This window comes from Biomphalaria glabrata, chromosome 9 (genome assembly GCF_947242115.1).
Source record: "Biomphalaria glabrata chromosome 9, xgBioGlab47.1, whole genome shotgun sequence".
NCBI classification, from domain to species: Eukaryota; Metazoa; Mollusca; class Gastropoda; family Planorbidae; genus Biomphalaria; species Biomphalaria glabrata.
In genome coordinates, this window is record NC_074719.1 from 10,903,076 (window position 1) to 10,922,189 (window position 19,114).

General features: G+C 36.7%; 1 protein-coding gene across 3 annotated transcripts in view; it reads right to left on the bottom strand.

Annotated features, from left to right (window-relative positions):
• The window catches only part of LOC106050683 (uncharacterized), a 47,805-nt gene extending 29,136 nt beyond the window's left edge, over positions 1-18,669 (bottom strand). For 2 of the 3 annotated variants that reach the window (XM_056041910.1, XM_056041908.1), the window contains exon 1: positions 1,796-1,935. The gene's annotated coding sequence lies outside the window, so the exon portion shown is untranslated. Of the gene's footprint in view, positions 1-1,795; positions 1,936-18,392 lie in introns of those variants that run through there. The other variant, XM_056041909.1, reaches the window with a different exon arrangement.
• Between the last annotated feature and the right edge of the window lie 445 nt (positions 18,670-19,114).

The following is a 19,114-nucleotide window of genomic DNA, read 5'->3' on the forward strand; positions in this document are numbered from 1 at the left end:
ATAACAGAGATAGGTTGTATATAACAGAAATAGGTTGTATATAACAGAGATAGGTTGTACATAACAAAGATAGGTTGTACATAACAGAGATAGGTTGTACATAACAGAGATAGGTTGTACATAACAGAGATAGGTTGTACATAACAGAGATAGGTTGTACATAAGAGATAGGTTGTACATAACAGAGATAGGTTGTACATAACAGAGATAGGTTGTATATAGCAGAGATAGGTTGTATATAACAGAGATAGGTTGTATATAACAGAGATAGGTTGTATATAACAGAGATAGGTTGTACATAACAGAGATAGGTTGTATATAACAGAGATAGGTTGTATATAACAGAGATAGGTTGCATATAACAGAGATAGTATGTACATAACAGAGATAGGTTGTACATAACAGAGATAGGTTGTACATAACAGAGATAGGTTGTATATAACAGAGATAGGTTGTATATAACAGATAGGTTGCATATAACAGATAGGTTGTACATAACAGAGATAGGTTGTATATAACAGAGATAGGTTGTATATAACAGAGATAGGTTGTACATAACAGAGATAGGTTGTATATAACAGAGATAGGTTGTATATAACAGAGATAGGTTGTATATAACAGAGATAGGTTGTACATAACAGAGATAGGTTGTACATAACAGAGATAGGTTGTACATAACAGAGATAGGTTGTACATAACAGAGATAGGTTGTATATAACAGAGATAGGTTGTATATAACAGAGATAGGTTGTATATAACAGAGATAGGTTGTATATAACAGAGATAGGTTGTATATAACAGAGATAGGTTGTATATAACAGAGATAGGTTGTACATAACAGAGATAGGTTGTATATAACAGAGATAGGTTGTATATAACAGATAGGTTGCATATAACAGAGATAGGTTGTACATAACAGAGATAGGTTGTACATAACAGAGATAGGTTGTACATAACAGAGATAGGTTGTATATAACAGAGATAGGTTGTATATAACAGAGATAGGTTGTACATAACAGAGATAGGTTGTACATAACAGAGATAGGTTGTACATAACAGAGATAGGTTGTACATAACAGAGATAGGTTGTATATAACAGAGATAGGTTGTACATAACAGAGATAGGTTGTATATAACAGAGATAGGTTGTACATAACAGAGATAGGTTGTATCTAACTGAATTATTAGTTTCAGACGCTCTTTCAGGATTATTACGTCATCAGCCGAACCGCCTGCAGACCGGAACGCATACCACGTGACCAGGCTGTCATCTTATTTGTGCACAACGAACAACGATTTTACGCTAATAAAATAAATTGTGTGCAACTATATGGAACCCAACGTAAACAGACTGTACCAATGTGGACATTATCTGAACCAGACGAAAGCAAATCCGAGATCAATTCAACATTTTTTTTTAAATACTAAAATTGATTTTTTCGAAGTTATCAGAAAATATAAGATGGAATACGAACCAAGAAATAACAACCTAGCTTATGCTGGCACATGCTTTGGGAACCGCTGTAATACGCATAGGGTGCACCTGGGCGTAACCAATGGTTTCTTGAAAACGGAGGCCTGGTATCTATCCCATAGTCATTAAAAGAAAGATTAAATGTGCGATGGACTTATAAGAAATCAATAAACTGAAAAAAAAATTGAAGTTAAAAAAATTACATTTTCTAACAAAGCAACCCGAGGAAGGCATTTATCGCTTATCCCTATACTTTTGACTTCTAATTACATGCTGTGATATCGATTACGGTACCTTGTGGTATAACACAAAAGAGATTACCTTGAGGATATTAAGTACCTTGTTCCCTAACCAGTTGTACAGGCCTCACCTACATTTTGAATCACAATTTTGTTATTGTTTCATACACACGTAGGAAAAAAAAAAAGAAAACAGACTTGAGAAACTGACAGTGTAGGGCGGGGCACAATGTGGTCTATGTAATTATAACAGGAGAATTTGCAGCAGACGTGAACCTTGCACGCTCCGATACGCGAAAGGGAAGGGAGATAAGAAGCAAAAAAAATCAAGTTTTGTCTGCATATTGTTCTTCGTTGTTAGACAAATCCTACACGGGTTTTCTTGACCAAACTTCTGTCACCTCACTCTGTCCTGGTACAAACTGCGTACACGTTAGTTCTCTCAATTCCTAGTCTAAGATCAAGTTGAAACTTTGCACAATATTTTATCGTCCCTAACAAAACAAGAATCAAGTTAAAAATTAACCAAATAATTAATTATTAGTGGTAATTAATTAATTTTGTTTGATATAGAAAAAGGAAAAACTTATAGTATTAAGAGATATTGAAGTAAATATGCAGTTCTTTCCCTTATATAAGTTTTTTAAAAGTATTATTTAAATATTTTTCTTGTTTTTTTTTTTTTATGTGTAAGATATTTGACAAATCCATTCTAGGACTGGCTGCACTCTGTTCTACGAATAAGCTAAATGTTAATCTTACACATTGCTCTAGAATAATTCTTAAATCATCATAAATAAGATTCAAAGTTATGATAATCCCGAACTGTTGAATATATCCCTAGAGCACTGAGCTATATATCGTAGACCAGAGTAACATGTAAGAACGACATGATCTACGTTTGTTTGTTATGAAGCACTGAGCGTGAGTGGTCAAGTCCAAACGGCCTGCTTAGAGAGCCAGCCAACATTGAGCACAACTTAGACCCCACAGTAAAGGTCACTTTTGAAACCAACATTTCAACAACTTTTGAAACCAACATTTCAACAACTTTTGAAACCAACATTTCAGCAACTTTTGAGACCAACATTTCAACAACTTTTGAGACCAACATTTCAACAACTTTTGAAACCAACATTTCAACAGCTTTTGAGACCAACATTTCAACAACTTTTGAGACCAACATTTCAACAACTTTTGAGACCAACATTTCAACAACTTTTGAAACCAACATTTCAACAGCTTTTGAGACCAACATTTCAACAACTTTTGAGACCAACATTTCAACAGCTTTTGAGACCAACATTTCAGCAACTTTTGAGACCAACATTTCAGCAACTTTTGAAACCAACATTTCAGCAACTTTTGAGACCAACATTTCAACAGCTTTTGAGACCAACATTTCAACAGCTTTTGAGACCAACATTTCAACAGCTTTTGAAACCAACATTTCAACAACTTTTGAAACCAACATTTCAACAACTTTTGAAACCAACATTTCAACAGCTTTTGAGACCAACATTTCAACAGCTTTTGAGACCAACATTTCAACAACTTTTGAGACCAACATTTCAACAACTTTTGAAACCAACATTTCAACAACTTCTGAAACCAACATTTCAGCAACTTTTGAGACCAACATTTCAACAGCTTTTGAGACCAACATTTCAACAACTTTTGAGACCAACATTTCAACAACTTTTGAAACCAACATTTCAACAACTTTTGAAACCAACATTTCAACAGCTTTTGAGACCAACATTTCAACAGCTTTTGAGACCAACATTTCAACAACTTTTGAGACCAACATTTCAACAACTTTTGAAACCAACATTTCAACAACTTCTGAAACCAACATTTCAGCAACTTTTGAGACCAACATTTCAACAGCTTTTGAGACCAACATTTCAACAACTTTTGAAACCAACATTTCAACAACTTTTGAAACCAACATTTCAACAACTTTTGAGACCAACATTTCAACAACTTTTGAAACCAACATTTCAACAACTTTTGAGACCAACATTTCAACAACTTTTGAAACCAACATTTCAACAACTTTTGAAACCAACATTTCAACAACTTTTGAAACCAACATTTCAACAGCTTTTGAAACCAACATTTCAACAACTTTTGAAACCAACATTTCAACAACTTCTGAAACCAACATTTCAACAACTTTTGAAACCAACATTTCAACAACTTTTGAGACCAACATTTCAACAACTTTTGAGACCACCCTTTGACGACCGCAAAACCAACTTGAGTCTACCATTGAGAGTATCGCTGTGAACGCATATTGAAGACACAATTGAGTCCATTGTTCAGACTAAAATTTAAACCACTTTGACTGACTCTGAGACCATCTTCGGCAATTATCATTGGTATAGGTTAAAGTACCGATTACAGAGTTCCCACGCTTGTAGCAATTGTGTCGTTCCTTTCTATCGATAAGTGAATTTCAGTTAAGTAGGTAAACTATACTCGTTTAATAGTCATATCTTCAACCTTTTAAAACCTTCCATACTGTCATAAATAACATTTTTCATTCCCTGGTTAACTTTTAAAACAGTTTAATGTAACCTTAAAATAGTTTAGCTAGAATGTCATTAAAATGTTTTCTCTCTTTAAATATAGTTTTTAATGTATTCCTATTTTTTAAAGGTGCGTGCTGGCTGTGCAACATGCTTCCAAACCATGTAAAGACTAGGATAAGGAGTTTCGGGATTTTTGGGGTCGCCCCTGAGTCCAACCTTTTCTTATGGGTACCTGACATTAGTTGGGGGAGAAAATGCGGTTGCTGGTTAAGCTGAGTACACGACATCTTCGTCAACCGTGGGTCATAGTTGTCGTCCGCATCTAGAGTTGCTTCTTGCTTGATGTTTTCTTTTATGCACCTTAATGGTTTGTGTGGAGGCGCGGTGGCTGAGCGGAAAAGCTCTTGGCTTCCGAACCGAAGACCGGGGTTCGAATCCTGGTGAGGACTGGGATTTTTACTTTCGGGATATTCGGGCGCCTCTGAGTCCACCCAGTTCTAATGGGTACCTGACATTAGTTAGGGAAAAGTAAAGGCGATTGGTCGTTGTGCTGTCTACATGACCTCTCGTTATCTCTAGGCCACAGAAACAGATGACCGTTACATGATCTGCCCTATAGACCACAAGGTCTGAAAGGGAACTTTACTTACTTAATGGTTTGTGCGCTAGTTCATAAGGACGCGCTATGTTGATGTCATAGCTCTGTTTGTTTTTGTTGGTTAGCAGTCGCTCTGTTGTTGTTTTCTTCTTCCCCAGTGATGGGTAAATTAGTTTATTTTGCTTTATTTTTAGCGATGTAGTTTTAAAATCGTTAGTAATATAGTATTGTGAATGGCGGTCTCAAGGAATGCGTATTTTTCTTGTTTAGGGACGCAGGATTGAGACTCTGTTGTAGACAAGCCTTTTTTGTGTTGGTACGGTCCCTACATCCATGGCATTGGGTTTTGGGCTTCGCGTGCCCTGAACAAATTGTGGCACCGAGCTTAAGGTGTGCTATATCTATTTTAAATAATTTGATTTTGTGTACTTGCTTTTGTGACTACCATAGAGACTTCATCATTTATATTATAATACTTCATTTGTTCATTAAATTGCTACTTAAGCTCTTGTTGTTTACTAATATAAGTTAACGTATCGTTATTATTAAATATTCTTCGTGTTGAACCGTTGTTGTTATTCACTAACTGTTCAGTTGAATGACATTTATTCGATGTTTAGCAAGTCATAGTTTTATATGCTAGTACTCTCTGTTTTGGTTTATACTGTTGAGGTGGGGGGGGGGGGAAACCCGGGAAATCCATGCAAGTATATCTTGTAAATGGTAACCCCATACTGACAATAGTAACATATGAGGTTTACATCACCATCACAGTGTTTCCCAAACTGTGTTCCGAGGAACCCTAGTGTTCCACGAGGTATGAATAGGTGTTCCAAAATTTACTGAAATATTTAACTAGAAGGCCACACATGAAATAACCTCTCTTAAACAAATATAATCAAAGTGTTCCGATAAATACTCAGAAATGTACGAAGTGTTCCTTTATGGAAAAAGTTTGGGAACCACTGGTCTATCCTGTAGATCTCAAGGTCTGAAAGGGAACTTCTTACTTATGTTCCTTTTTTTAATTAACCAGAGACCAATAGTAGCAGGCCCCCTTGTCCGTAGGTCAACCATGATCATTGAACCAGACATTTTTTTGTACAATTATTTATTTTACCTGACAAGACAAGAATCAATAAAAGAAATTAGCCAATATGTTAATGAAGTATTGTTTTTTTTTTGTATATCGAACAAGGGAAAGAAATTGTACTTGACCTATAAGGTGTTTATATATTGAATTAGTCCTCTTTATACGTTGTAGAGAGAAAAAATTGAAACTAACAATAGAAGCTATAAAACTCTATTTTCAAAATCACTGGCACGGTCTTTAGTGCGTTCGAATTCAGGTCGTTCAATTTTTTGTTTGTATAAATGCATTTAAAAAGCGATCACCCAGATGCCCATTTCCAACAGGTCCTGACAAGTGATAGGATCATAGCGATATGAGAAAGTTAAAAGCATGGGATTTCGCTTGATAAAAGCAATTGGTAAAAATATTTGTAACCGCACAGATTTATTATTTTTAGACAAGGTCTTACAAATTTAATTACACGACTGATTCGAACTAATTGACACAACTACAATTAATATAAGCTTTGTTTTTGTTTGTTTTTTTTTAACTATTTTTAATGTTTTTCTTGTTTTATTATTATTTTATAACTGCAGAATTAGAGTTTTTCTATTCTCTGGGACTGAAGGAGTCCTAGTCTTTAGAAGACATTTAGAGAGGGGGAAAAAAGGGGAAGAATTTTTTGTTATTAAATGCGCTATGTATGTTTTCTTTATTCTGCGTCCCCCATTCATCAAGATCTACTTGGGTAATCTGTCCGTGTCTTAAGCGCACCCACATTTGAATACACCTCTCTCTCTCCCACACACACACACACAGACATCACACTCAATGCCTTTGTGAATGTATCAAGGGGACCGAAGCCTCAACCATTGTAAACACAAAAAAAATAAATACAATGATTGAAGATGCCATACAAAGTGTCCGTCCAACAAATGAGAGAAGAACAGTGTAGAAAGAACGCCCCCTCACCCCTGTCCCCCATTGTTTCTTCCCGCTGTGTTAACATTCGAGATGCGACAAGGAAAAAAGAAGCTAGCCATGCATGTGTCGTGTCGACCTGCTGTAACTTATGTGTTTATAACCGAGACATAAACATTTCGCAGAGCCATGTTTTCTACTCAGTTCTACGCAGCACGCTCGCAAGTTTTTGACCTAACTACAATACCATTTTGTGAAAGGGGTTTTACGATTTCAGGATTCCTAAAAGATGTTCCTGAGTCCACCAGACTGTCATGGCTACAGAATAGTACTTAGAGAAAGTAAATGTGGTTGTCGTTGTTTTGACCACATAATACCCTCGTCAACAACAGAAATAGATCCTTCTCTGCCCTATGTATCAGAAGGTCTGATATACATGGGATATCATTTTTAGACATTGTATATTTCTAATATGATTTGCATTAGATCCAACCAGTCAGTAGGCGGTTACGTATACTAGAATGAATACATACATATGGTATTAAGTATTGGTCGATTCACAAAGTGGTTTGAAATACCGAGCTTATATTTTCCATTTCTTCATAAATGATGTCTGGGCGATGACACAGGTGTCCAATGCAGTGATTGAATAAAACATTGAGACCATGGTTTGCATATTGTTATAATAATGTTCAGATACGGCCCGCGGGTCAAATCCGGCTCTAAATGTTTAAAAAAAAAAATCCATAGGGCAGTCTGTTTTTTTTTTCGCGATGAGGTCCTCGGCACGCCTGCCGGACATTTAATAGGGCTCCAGGTCAAGCAAATGTTGAGTGCCCCACTGGTCTTGATAAACAAAATATTACAAAGAAAAGAGGTCAGCAGGCCCCAAGGTGTAAAGGTGCTTAAAATCAGAATTGAAATAGACATTGGTCATTCACGGATTGCTTTGTTTTACAAATGTTTAATAGCGATATGCTCGTATAGACTACACATAAAAATATGTCATATGTTTCGTGTCAATCGTTAATAATGTAAGTAATCTAATTACTAAATGTATATACAATTTAATCATGTGTTGCTATTTATACAGAGTACTATAAGAGATAGTGTTGTATAGAATATTATAAACAATATATAGTAGAACTGAAATAAAACAGAATAACTAAAATCGCCCCAAGATATTTGTCCAGAGTCCAGACTATGATTGGCGCAAGTCATTTCAAAAGCAGTAAATGGATAATGGTAAATAATTAATAAACGATATAGGAAAATAACCGATCTGACAGGGTCTGGTTGGGAGGTTCCCGAATAGGCTAATGTTGCGTTTCGGTCCTAACATAAACGTTCTAGCCAGCGTTCGGAAAGTGACGTGTGTAATAAGAAAGTTTAAGTTGACGTGTGCTGGCACAGAGGTTGACTTAATTAAGATTTATAAAGAACAACTATATCATTATTTGTCAAAATAAATAAACAAGTAAAAGTTTACCTTTCAGAACTTCGATCTATGGGGCAGATGATACTAAATTATATACAATCTGTTTCTTTGGCCAACGGTTAACGAGCAGGGTTTCATGTGGCCTGCACAAACGACCAACCATCTTTACGTTCCAAAGGTACCCATTGCAAGCGGGTGGACTCAGGGGCGCCCTGAAAATCCCAAAATCCCATTCTTCACCGAAATTCGAACCCAGGAATCCAGGTTCGGAAGCCAAGCGCTTAACCACTCAGCCGCCGCCCTTCCAACCCCTTCCCATTATTATTTGAGTAGATATATGTACTGTGACATCCTGATGGAGTAAAGAAAATAAAACAATGAAGTTTAAAAAATTCATTTTATGAATAAAATGAGTGTTCTAACTTATGAATAAAATGAGTGTTTTGACTTCATTTTTGTGCATTGTTAAGTGTTCTGATTACTTTTCAGTGCTTCGCATAAAGGCTTAGAGATGTCACTTTGATGTGACAAGTGTCGGGTCCAAACTGAATTAATACAGCGAACAAACTCTTCAAAAAAAAATTCACTTAATAAATTATTCAAGCTATCTTTTGGAGCTTTCTTTTACACGCCCAGGTGGAGACCAGTGGCGTAGCTATGTATTTTTGGGTTCTCGGGGTGGGGCTGACCTCTTTAGAGCCCCCTGAATTTTGAGATTCGACATCATGACATAAGATAATGGCGTTATATTTAATTTAAAAATAATTTTCGGACACTTATTTTGGGGACCCCCTTTCAGGGGGGACTTGAACATATTTTCAAATTTGGACCCACCCCATAGCTACGCCACTGGCGGACAGAATCGTTTCGGTACTTTTTCTTTTTGTTGTTACGGTATAATTAGCGAAACAATTGAAAGACATTCACACCAGTGGTTAACAAGTAGAAACAAGTACATAGGCGGCGATAGGCGTAAATATACCAATAATGTACACAAGGAAATATGGGAGCCAATGAAAGAGGGGAGGGGGGAGTTATTTTTGCGATGGGACGTTGAAAATCATCAACTGAAACTGATTTTGTTTTAAACAAGACTTTTTTTTTGTCGTTAAATGACTAGAAACAGCGGTTCTCAACCTTTTAAGCTCGGCGACACCTTTTTACAATCCCCCATTCTGACGCGACCCCCCCCCACACACACATACAGCAATAGAAGAGTAGACAATAACAATCCATATTTTCGATGGTCTTATGCGACCCCTGGCAAATCGTCTATCGACCCCCAAGGGGGTTGCGATCCACAGGTTGAGAACCCCTGGACTAGATGGAATGAATGAGTCCTATGATGTCGTGACACTGAATTCGAATCAAATAATTTTTAATTTGTTCTACCTGAATTTGAAAACAGCCTTGGAATGAAGCCTTGGTGTTAAAATATAAAACCTCATTCAAGTGCAAACATGTTTGTTACTAAAATACTCAGTAGCTAGAGAGTATTAATTGAACAATAAGTATTTAGTAGACAAAAAAAATAGTAAAAGGAAAATAGAGAATAATAGTCTTCTTAAATAGCTATATGATGTATACCATCTTTGCACCAATTTGACAAGGGTACTAGAATACTAACTAGACTGGTCACTTCTGACTCTTAGATAGTGCCCACATAGAAATACAATCAATTTATATGTTGAACAAAAAAACGAATAAAAAACAAAACAAATATTAAAATAAATAAAGGCCTTACTAAACACACACACACAACTCGTTAGGTCAATTGACGTAATTAAGTAAAGGTCATATTTATATTTATATATTTGGCAATAACATTAAAACAAAGCTCAAGTGCTCCATGTTAGCTTTGACCACTGCAAAATATTAGAAGAGAATGAAATGTTCTTATCTTCTTATATAATTCAGACGTTACTTCAAAAAAGAAGATGATTACGTCCTACACGTGATGCATTTAGTCATGCATATTAACCAATGACTTAAACTCTGCCAAGTCACTGGTTTTCCTGGCTAGCTCAGGCAACCCATTCCATGCTCTAATAGCACTAGGGAAGAAGGAGTATTTGTACAAATTAGTCTTAGCATATGGGACGAGGAGTGTGCCTTTATCTTTGTGTCATTCAGAGTATATTATTAAATTCTGTTTTTGTATTTGAAGATTATGGTTCAGTGTTTTATGTATAGTTGCTACTTTACTTTTGAGTCTTCTGTCCTGAAGGCTTTCTAAATTTAGTGATTTTATTAAAGGTGTTTGTCTAGAGACTGTTTCTCCTCCAGGTTTTAAATTAAACAAGAAGATCCTTGAGACATTTTACGGCGCGACTGTACAAAATCTGCTAACATACGGAATAAGTTGTTGGCATGGCAACGCCTCATCTAAACTATTGCAACGTCTAGAAAACATCATTAAAAAAGCATCAAAAATTACACTCACAACATTACCACATTTAAAGGAACTTTTTGAACAAACGTGCCTAAGAAAAATCGAAAAAATCTTGGAAGACAACGGCCACCCGCTCCATCAGAACTACGCCAGGTCGTCGCGAAGTGGACGACTGCTGTCAATCAAAACAAGAACGGAGCGGTACAAAAACTCGTTCGTACCTCACTCGGTCAGACTCTATCACCGCCACTCATTGATCAGGGAACATGAAATGCACCAAGATACCTGTGTGTAGTCGCTGAATGAACTCTTTATGTTGTCTGTTGTATTTATGTGTATTTTTCTGTTGTGTTGTCTTTATATGAGAAACGAGTCCTTGTAATCACAACAAATTTCCGTAAGGATCAATAAAGCAGTCTTAGTCTTAGTCTTAGGTTCTTGGATCATGTCAGACCTTAGAAACAATTGAACATCAAAGACGTACTCCTGCTCTGTAAGGTCGTCTTAAAGTTAAATCTAATTCAAGCATAACATTCGAGCTATGAGTAAAAGGGGGGGGGGGGTAATTATACACACACAATATATGCACATGACATGTGTGTCATTGACAGGCGCGTGCCTGCACATTGAGAAATTAGGAGACAAAACGTCAAACACAAAACGTGTAGGCGGTTTCTGAACACGTTTCCGGAAGAACGTATCTACGTCGCACTCTTGTCATCACACAAATTGTCTCCTTTACATGCTATTTGTATGTGTTTGAAATGTTAAAATAGTGAAACGCATAGGCCTAATTGTCAGCTGTTTTCTTTCAAAGGCGTGATCTATAATAAGCTACGAAATGTATTTCAAGCAAGATGTTAATTAAACTGAAATGTATTTGGAAAGTGCTTTTTGTTGAAGTCATGTGACCGTTTGATGAAAGCTAATAATAGATTTTCAATGTCCACACTTCCTAAAAGTGTGTTCACAGCCAAATGGCTTTAAAAGATCTTCTTTAGCTGCACAACTATTTAAGCTCTAACTCTTAAATCTACCAGTCGAGCTAAAGCTCCTATATGGACAAAACAATTAAAAAAGAGTTGAAAGAACATCGTGTTTTCCAAACTTTGTCTACAACGGAACGCATAGCACATTCTGAGTATTTAGAGGAACGCTTTTTTTTTTAAAGAGATTTATTCACGTGGTGGCCTACTAGTTAATTACTCTAGCATTATGTGGCACACATATTCAGGCCTCGCGGAAAACAGTTTGGGAAACCCTGGTCTAGACTTTGGCTTTTTCTATACTCCCTATAAACCAAAGCATCGGAACTTACTTCCTGAGAAACGTTGATACCGGATAGTTTCCAGATACTTACCTTTAAAAAAAAAAATGTTTATTATTTAATTTGGTTTTGTGTTTTTATCGTTTTCTGTTCAAATATTTTTGCAGCACACTAAAGTACAGTAAAGTTCTCCTTTTAGATTTTGCGTTCTATAGGGCAGATGATGTAGCCTAAAGGTCATCTGGTTCCGTGGCCCACGGTTAACGAGACTGTCACGTGGCCTGCAGAACGACCAACCGCCTTTACTTGATCCCAACAAGTGTCAGGTACCCATTACACTTCATTAGAGTTGCGTGGAATCAAGAGGCGCGGAAAAATGTCAAAAATGAAAATTCCAGTCTTCACGTGGATTCGAACCCTGAACTCTTGGCTCGAAAGCCAAGCGCTTTATCCCTCAGCCACATGCTGCTAGAGAAACATTTTGTTTTTTAAGAGTTCCTTGATGTACTTCACATGGAGGTTTCAGACGTTCCCTTAGATAGGAAACTTATGTTCTAGCACAAACCTCGTATGGGGGCGAGGTGGCTGAGTTGTAAAGCGCTTCGCTTCCAAACCCGGGGTCGCGGGTTCGAGAGGGAAAGAGAGAGAGAGAGAAAGAGTGAGAAATTGAAAGAGAAAAAGATAGGGAGAGAGAGGGGGGAATAAAATAAATGCAGAACTTTGTCTGACATTGACGGACAGAGACAGAGAATGAGACAGATAAGACATAGCTGGCATTAGACAGATGAACAAGACACAAATATACAGAAAGATATACAGAAAGTAGATGGAAAAAAGAGAAATAGAAAAGAGACACAGTGTGTGCGTGTGTGTGTGTGAGAGAAATAGAGATTGATAGAAGCACATTTCTTATTCCATACGCTAGAACAAATTCGTACAAGTGCTTCTTCTTCCCTAGTGACTTTAGAGAATGGAATGGGTAGCCTGAATCAGCCATGAAAACCAACGACTTAGCAATGTTTAAGTAATTGATTGTAATCACAACAAATTTCCGTAAGGATCAATAAAGCAGTCTTAGTCTTAGTCTTAACATGCATGACTAAACATAATAATAACAATTATTACAATCGATGTTTCCTTTTCATAACGACTCTCTTATTATTATTATTTTTTTATTATTGTTTGTATCTTCTCTCATCGTGACTCTAACGTGGGAGATTCTCTTAGTCTCTACCGTCCCGGTGTGTTCATTTCTGTAGCCTGACCTCCTGTCTTAATTCACCTGGACTAATCCTGATCAATTTATCACATTACATAAGACTCCATCACCGACGTCACTTGCAGCGCTGAGATTTTAAAATAGATTAATTAAATGACGCGTGGCGCACACACACACACACAAAAAGTCTATTGTCTACGCAGAAGCTAAAACTAGATCATTGTCTATTCATCCGTAACGCCCAATGCAGACGTGAAGGCGTTGCGCTCCAGTTATTCGTGACATCGTGACAGGCATTCAGTGAACGAGGTCAATAGTTCGGCGATAATTTTAAAATAAAATATTTGTGCATGTTTTTTTAAAGAATTTTTTTCTTTAATTAGAATCATTTAAACTAGGTCACTGCATTTATACACTTAGTTTAATTTAGTGTATACAAAGAGACAAAGTCTCTTCTTGATTAAACATTTGTATTATTTTATTAAGTTATTTTATCTTCAAAAGAGAAACTAGCTACTTCCCAAGGGCATGCAAGTCTTTAGTCCTGCTTGTTCATTAAAGAACTCTGCTATGTTATTGGTTTTCCTGGCTGATTCAGGCAACCCATTCCATGCTTTAACTTCACTAGGGAAGAAGTAGCACTTGTAAGAATTTGTTCTAACAAATTGAATAACAAATAAGCCTTTATCTTGTGTTTTTCAAGCATATTTAGATTTATTTATTTTAATTTATAAATTATGGTTCAGCTTTTTATATATTATTGTTACTTTATTTTTATTCTTCAGTCCTAAAGTGTCTCTATTCTGTGATTTTACTTGTGGTGTTTCTCTAGTTAAATGCGAATAATTCGTTTGCTATTAATCGCCCAATTCTGTATTAGCGTCTGTTCTAGCTTCTCTATACTTTCTGGAGTTGAGGCGACACCATTCGTTATAGAATGCCTCATCACTGACATGCAACGTCACAACCTGTAGGCAGTTTAGACCAATAGCTCGTTGCCACGTCGTACAAGGCTCGTCCATCTCCTATTTGTAAAGAACAGTTCCGCCGGATCCATTGTCTTAGCCACACGTGAAGGCCAGGTGCTGAACTGGTGGTCAGATGCTAATTAGGACGCAAACCATTGGAAGCATTTTATAGATAGGGGAATGCTATGTATCCATTACCACTTCATGAAAAAAATTTTCTTTATAATTGAACAAATATACAATCTCATTTATATAATATTTACATTTAAATACATACATGGCTAATTTTTGTCTCGGAAGGCAATGGATGCGCACAGATGAGTCACTGGGTTTGGTTTCGTCTTGAGACGGGGCAGAATCTGGTATGGCTAATGAAGCCAATTTTAGAGCGGCAGACTTTGCCACAATTCGTGTATGTGATATGCATCTGATTCAGGGCTAGCTGAAAGGGCAGTTTTCTTTTTTTTTCCCTCTTGATTAAGGCCGCTTCGTTTGTTTTTTTTTTTTTGCTCTCATCGAGGATCATCCCAGCACGTCACAGTCTGTCTCCATGCACTCCGGTCTTTGGCTATTTCTTCCCACATACTTTCGTTGATGTCTGTGGCTCTCATGTTTCGCTTGCAGACATCTCTATAGGTTAGTCTTGGGCGGCCCTTGGGTCTGACTCCTTCCACAAGCTCAGCATATAAGATATCTTTCGGGATTTTACCATCTGGCATGCGGGTGACATGTCCGAGCCAGCGTAGTCTTCTTTGTGTCAGGAGAGCATACATGCTGTTCATATTGGCCAATCTCAAAACTTCCTGATTGTAGACATGGTCCCTACAAGAGATGCGTATTATGCGTCTCAGGCAGCGCAAGTGGAAACTATTCAATCTATGTTCTTGGTACATGTATGTTGACCAGCTTTCACTGCCATAAAGAAGAGTGCTCACAACACAGGCGTTGTAGACTAGGATTTTGGTTGCTGTGGTCAATTAAAATACATTATTTGATATAATCTTTACATTTACGTACAGTTTTTGATATAATCTTTACATTAACATTCAGTCTTTGATGTAATCTTTACATTAACATTTAATTATTTTCATTTACTTTAGCTATCTTTCAATTCATGTCTCCTGATAATCTACCCAAGGCTTATCTCCGCTAAGCTTTTTCTGTAGAATCTAAATAAAAACAAAATTAATTTATTGCAACTAATTGATTCATTGATTTTTTAATTTTTTTTTTATTGATTCATGTGTTGTTATCGAGCATGACCTTGTTTGCGAAATTTGATAACGACAGGATGAGTAGAAGAGGTCGAAAAATCGATTACAAAAACCTAAACAACTTATCAGGAACATACAAGAAAGGTAGATAGCCACTTGAAATTGGCTCTCCATTGACCCATATAGATGTCATTTTTCACAAATTATACTTAAGAGATTCCCACCTAATCTATGATTGATGAAATACTGCGAACAGTTGCTGTGCTTGAGAATTATTCGATTTAACGTTTAGGTGTACAGCAATTGATTGACATGTTTTATCAAATACATTGTCAGCGGTTTTTTTAAAGTCGTAAAGGTTTGTTCTCCTTTTGTATCCTCCTCTAGGCGTGTGGTGTCTGTTAACCCTATCCTTCCGCGCCCCTGCCATTCGCTCCCCCCCCAATAGTTGATTACGTTTATGACATTAAGGTAAAAATTATATTCAATATTCTATTTGTAAAAGATTGATGTCAGAGGGAGGGAGGGAGAAAAAGAAAGAAAAAGAGAAAGACAGAAAGAGAGAGGGAGAGAAAAGAAAGAAAAAGAGAAAGACAGAAAGAGAGGGGGAGAGAAAAAGAGAAATGAGAAAGAGAGAAAAGAAGAGTGAGAGAAAGAGAGAGATTGAAAAAGAAAGCTTGGAGAAAGAAAAAAATGGAGAAAGAATGACAGAAATAGAGAGAGAAAAAGAAAGAGAGAAGGAGAGAAAGAGAGAAAGAGAGAAAGGAAGAGAGAGAGAGAGAGAGAGAAAGAAACCTCACAACCTCATATAATTACATCGACTTACAATGTTTAACAAGTTATTATTTGAGCCCAATGAATCATTCAAACGGTCCCAGTAAGCCCTATCACCAGGTGGTACAAACTGAGTTATATAATACATTTAAAGTCACGTACTTTTGGAGACTGGGTCAAATGTAAACCAAAAAGTCAAGGGTCACAGCCAAGGTGTCTATAGATTAATAAATGTCAAATATGAATTTGAGATTGACAAGAACAAGAGTAGGTGTCAAGTCATATTGAAGGTAACCCTTTTTTTGTGATCTCTATGGGAAAATGATGTAAAGCTCATATAATTGCAAAGCGACGGTTACGACGGTATCATGTGTCCACCACAATGACCAGCCGGCTTTAGTTCTCCGTATGAGTTGGGTGGACTCAGTTTCGTCCTAAAATTCCCGAAGTTCAAAATCTCGTTAATCACGTACATTCGAGCTCAATCTCTCTCGGTTCGGAAGCCAGGCGCTTTCCGCTTTTCTCCCTGTTATAGGACATCACAACACACAAACTCCTAAACGTGGCTATAATACTCATTCAACAAGATGCACAAATCAAGCAATACAAAACAGAATACTTTTTAAAAACAAAGCTTATTAACGGAAAGAAGCGCTTATTACTACCTATAAGTTCCTTGAATTGTAAGGTATCTTGAATTGTTAAGTATTTAATAGTAACATATGTATAAGGCTAACATTTCTATACAAAACAACTCCACTAGATGTTCTTCCTTGCCCATGTTTACAACACCCTCGTGACTTCCCGTAAGTCCCCTAACTCCCAGGTACCCAACACTTGACCGTGCGTCACGGTTGACCACACATAGTAGCCGTGTCACAAACTCTACAATTAAGCTGACAACTACAGGGTTTAGCTCCCTATCAGTTCTATAAAACAAAATTATTTCATTTGTTCTAAAAGATTAAACTCATTGGTTGTTTTTTGGATCGATTCGTGTATTTTCATCGACAATGTATAATGATGCAAAATATCAACTTGATCCCAGAATGGGAAGTGGAAGAAAAACGTGTCCAAACGTAATAAGGGATTAAATCCATATATATATATTGTCTCGAAAGGCAATGGATACGCCCTAAAGAGTCACTGGTTTTGGCTTAATCTTGAGAAGGGGCAGAATCTGGTGTGGCTAATCAAGCCAATTCTAGAACAGTATACATTAACATCTCTCATGAGCCCGGGACCATCGACACGTCCGAACGACAGTCCAGTGCGCATACATTTTGTTTTTACAGTTTATGTATGTCTTTGAAAATGCTTTTAAAAAAAGTTTTTAGTTTTTGATAATTCTTAAACAATTTTCGAAGTATACAATCTTTTCTATGTATTATCTGCCTACTACAGTACGGTGCTAAACTGCAGTTTTATTCTAATCATTGTTTACAAAATGGTTTGTAACTTTGTGCATACAATATGCATTATGCCTTATTTTAAAAACTAAAGGGTAGCCTTTTAGTCCAAAAATAGCCGTCGCACTTATTCCACGAAGATAATAAGGGCATTTTCTCTAAGGGTTGTTAAAAAGATGTCATTACCAAGTTGTTGTGGCAGTATTAGGCTACATATATTTAAATAGATGCTACCACAAGCACAACCCCACCAATTGGAAATAACCTTTTTAAACAAAGATGTCGCTGCAAAGTCCTCGAAGACAAGGCCGCTCGCTCTAGTATAACTAGATCTAGATCTAAATCAAGTCGTCGTGAGGTGGGAGACTTCTGTCAATCGAGGCTAGATCTAGAACAGAACAGTACGAAAACTCGTTCGTTCCTTACTCGGTCAGACTGTATCAGCGCTACTCGTTGACCAGTAGAATCAAGATGTCAGTGTGTAGTTACTCAATGAACGTTTCTGTCTGTTGTGTCTGTTCTATGTATTTTTATTGTTGTTTTTAATAATTTAAAAAAAAACACAACACAATATCCTAGTAATCACAACAAATGTACTGTAAGGATAAACATAGCAGTTATAGTCAGTTAAAAATTATTGAAGATCGTAAAAAGTATTAAAGAATTTATAAAAGGTAGGATACTAACTAGGAATTTAGTGTTATACAGACAGTTTGAATCATTAGATAGAGCTAGGTAAATAAACTCCTGAGATTGTATAAACTTTTAAATTCAAAGTGACGCAGCTAATGTGACATGCTTATTGAGATAGAACTACATACTAGATCTAGCATAAGTAAGACATATAATTGAAGCAAATTATAAACAAACCTTTTAAAAAAAAATAAAAAAGAATGTATTGTATAAAATCCAATGAAGAATTCCAAAGAATGCCTGACACATGAACTCGTCTTTCAATAAAGCAAAAGTGGAAATAGCTGAACACAGAACACTGCCAGGGGACGTAATCGCATTATTTACATGTCTCAATGTGGACACGAGCCAATCATTGGTCAGTGAAATAACCCGCGTCTGCAGTAGTCGCAACTTTGAGTTGTCTCTCCCTGTCCCCTCCTTTTATCACACACACACTCATAAACACATCTCTCTCTCTCTCTCTCTCCTTTCGTCTGCCCCCTTCTCCCCCTGCCTCTTTAGATTTCGTTTTTTTTTTGTTGCCTCTGAAGACGAAGGACGGACAGGGAAGGAGGAGAGAGAGAGAGAGAGAGGGGGGGAGGGAAATATGGGGAAACGAAAAAAGGGGGGGGTATATTAGCGGTCTGCCTTCGCGTCAATACAAAATGTGTCACGACCTCAAAGCAAGCTGTCCGGACGAAAGATTTACTTGACATCAGGGGGGAAGACTTGTTACATGCTGTCCAGATAGAGAGGCTCCTGCTCCTTTGTTCTTCATTCCCTTTCTCTGTATTATTCCTTGTTTTTAATCTGTTTGGTTTTACTGTTATTAACGTTTTGTCGTTATTATTACTATTGTTATTTTGTTAATGTTATAAATTTCTATTTTTTGTTATTGAAATTTTTGAAAATAAAAC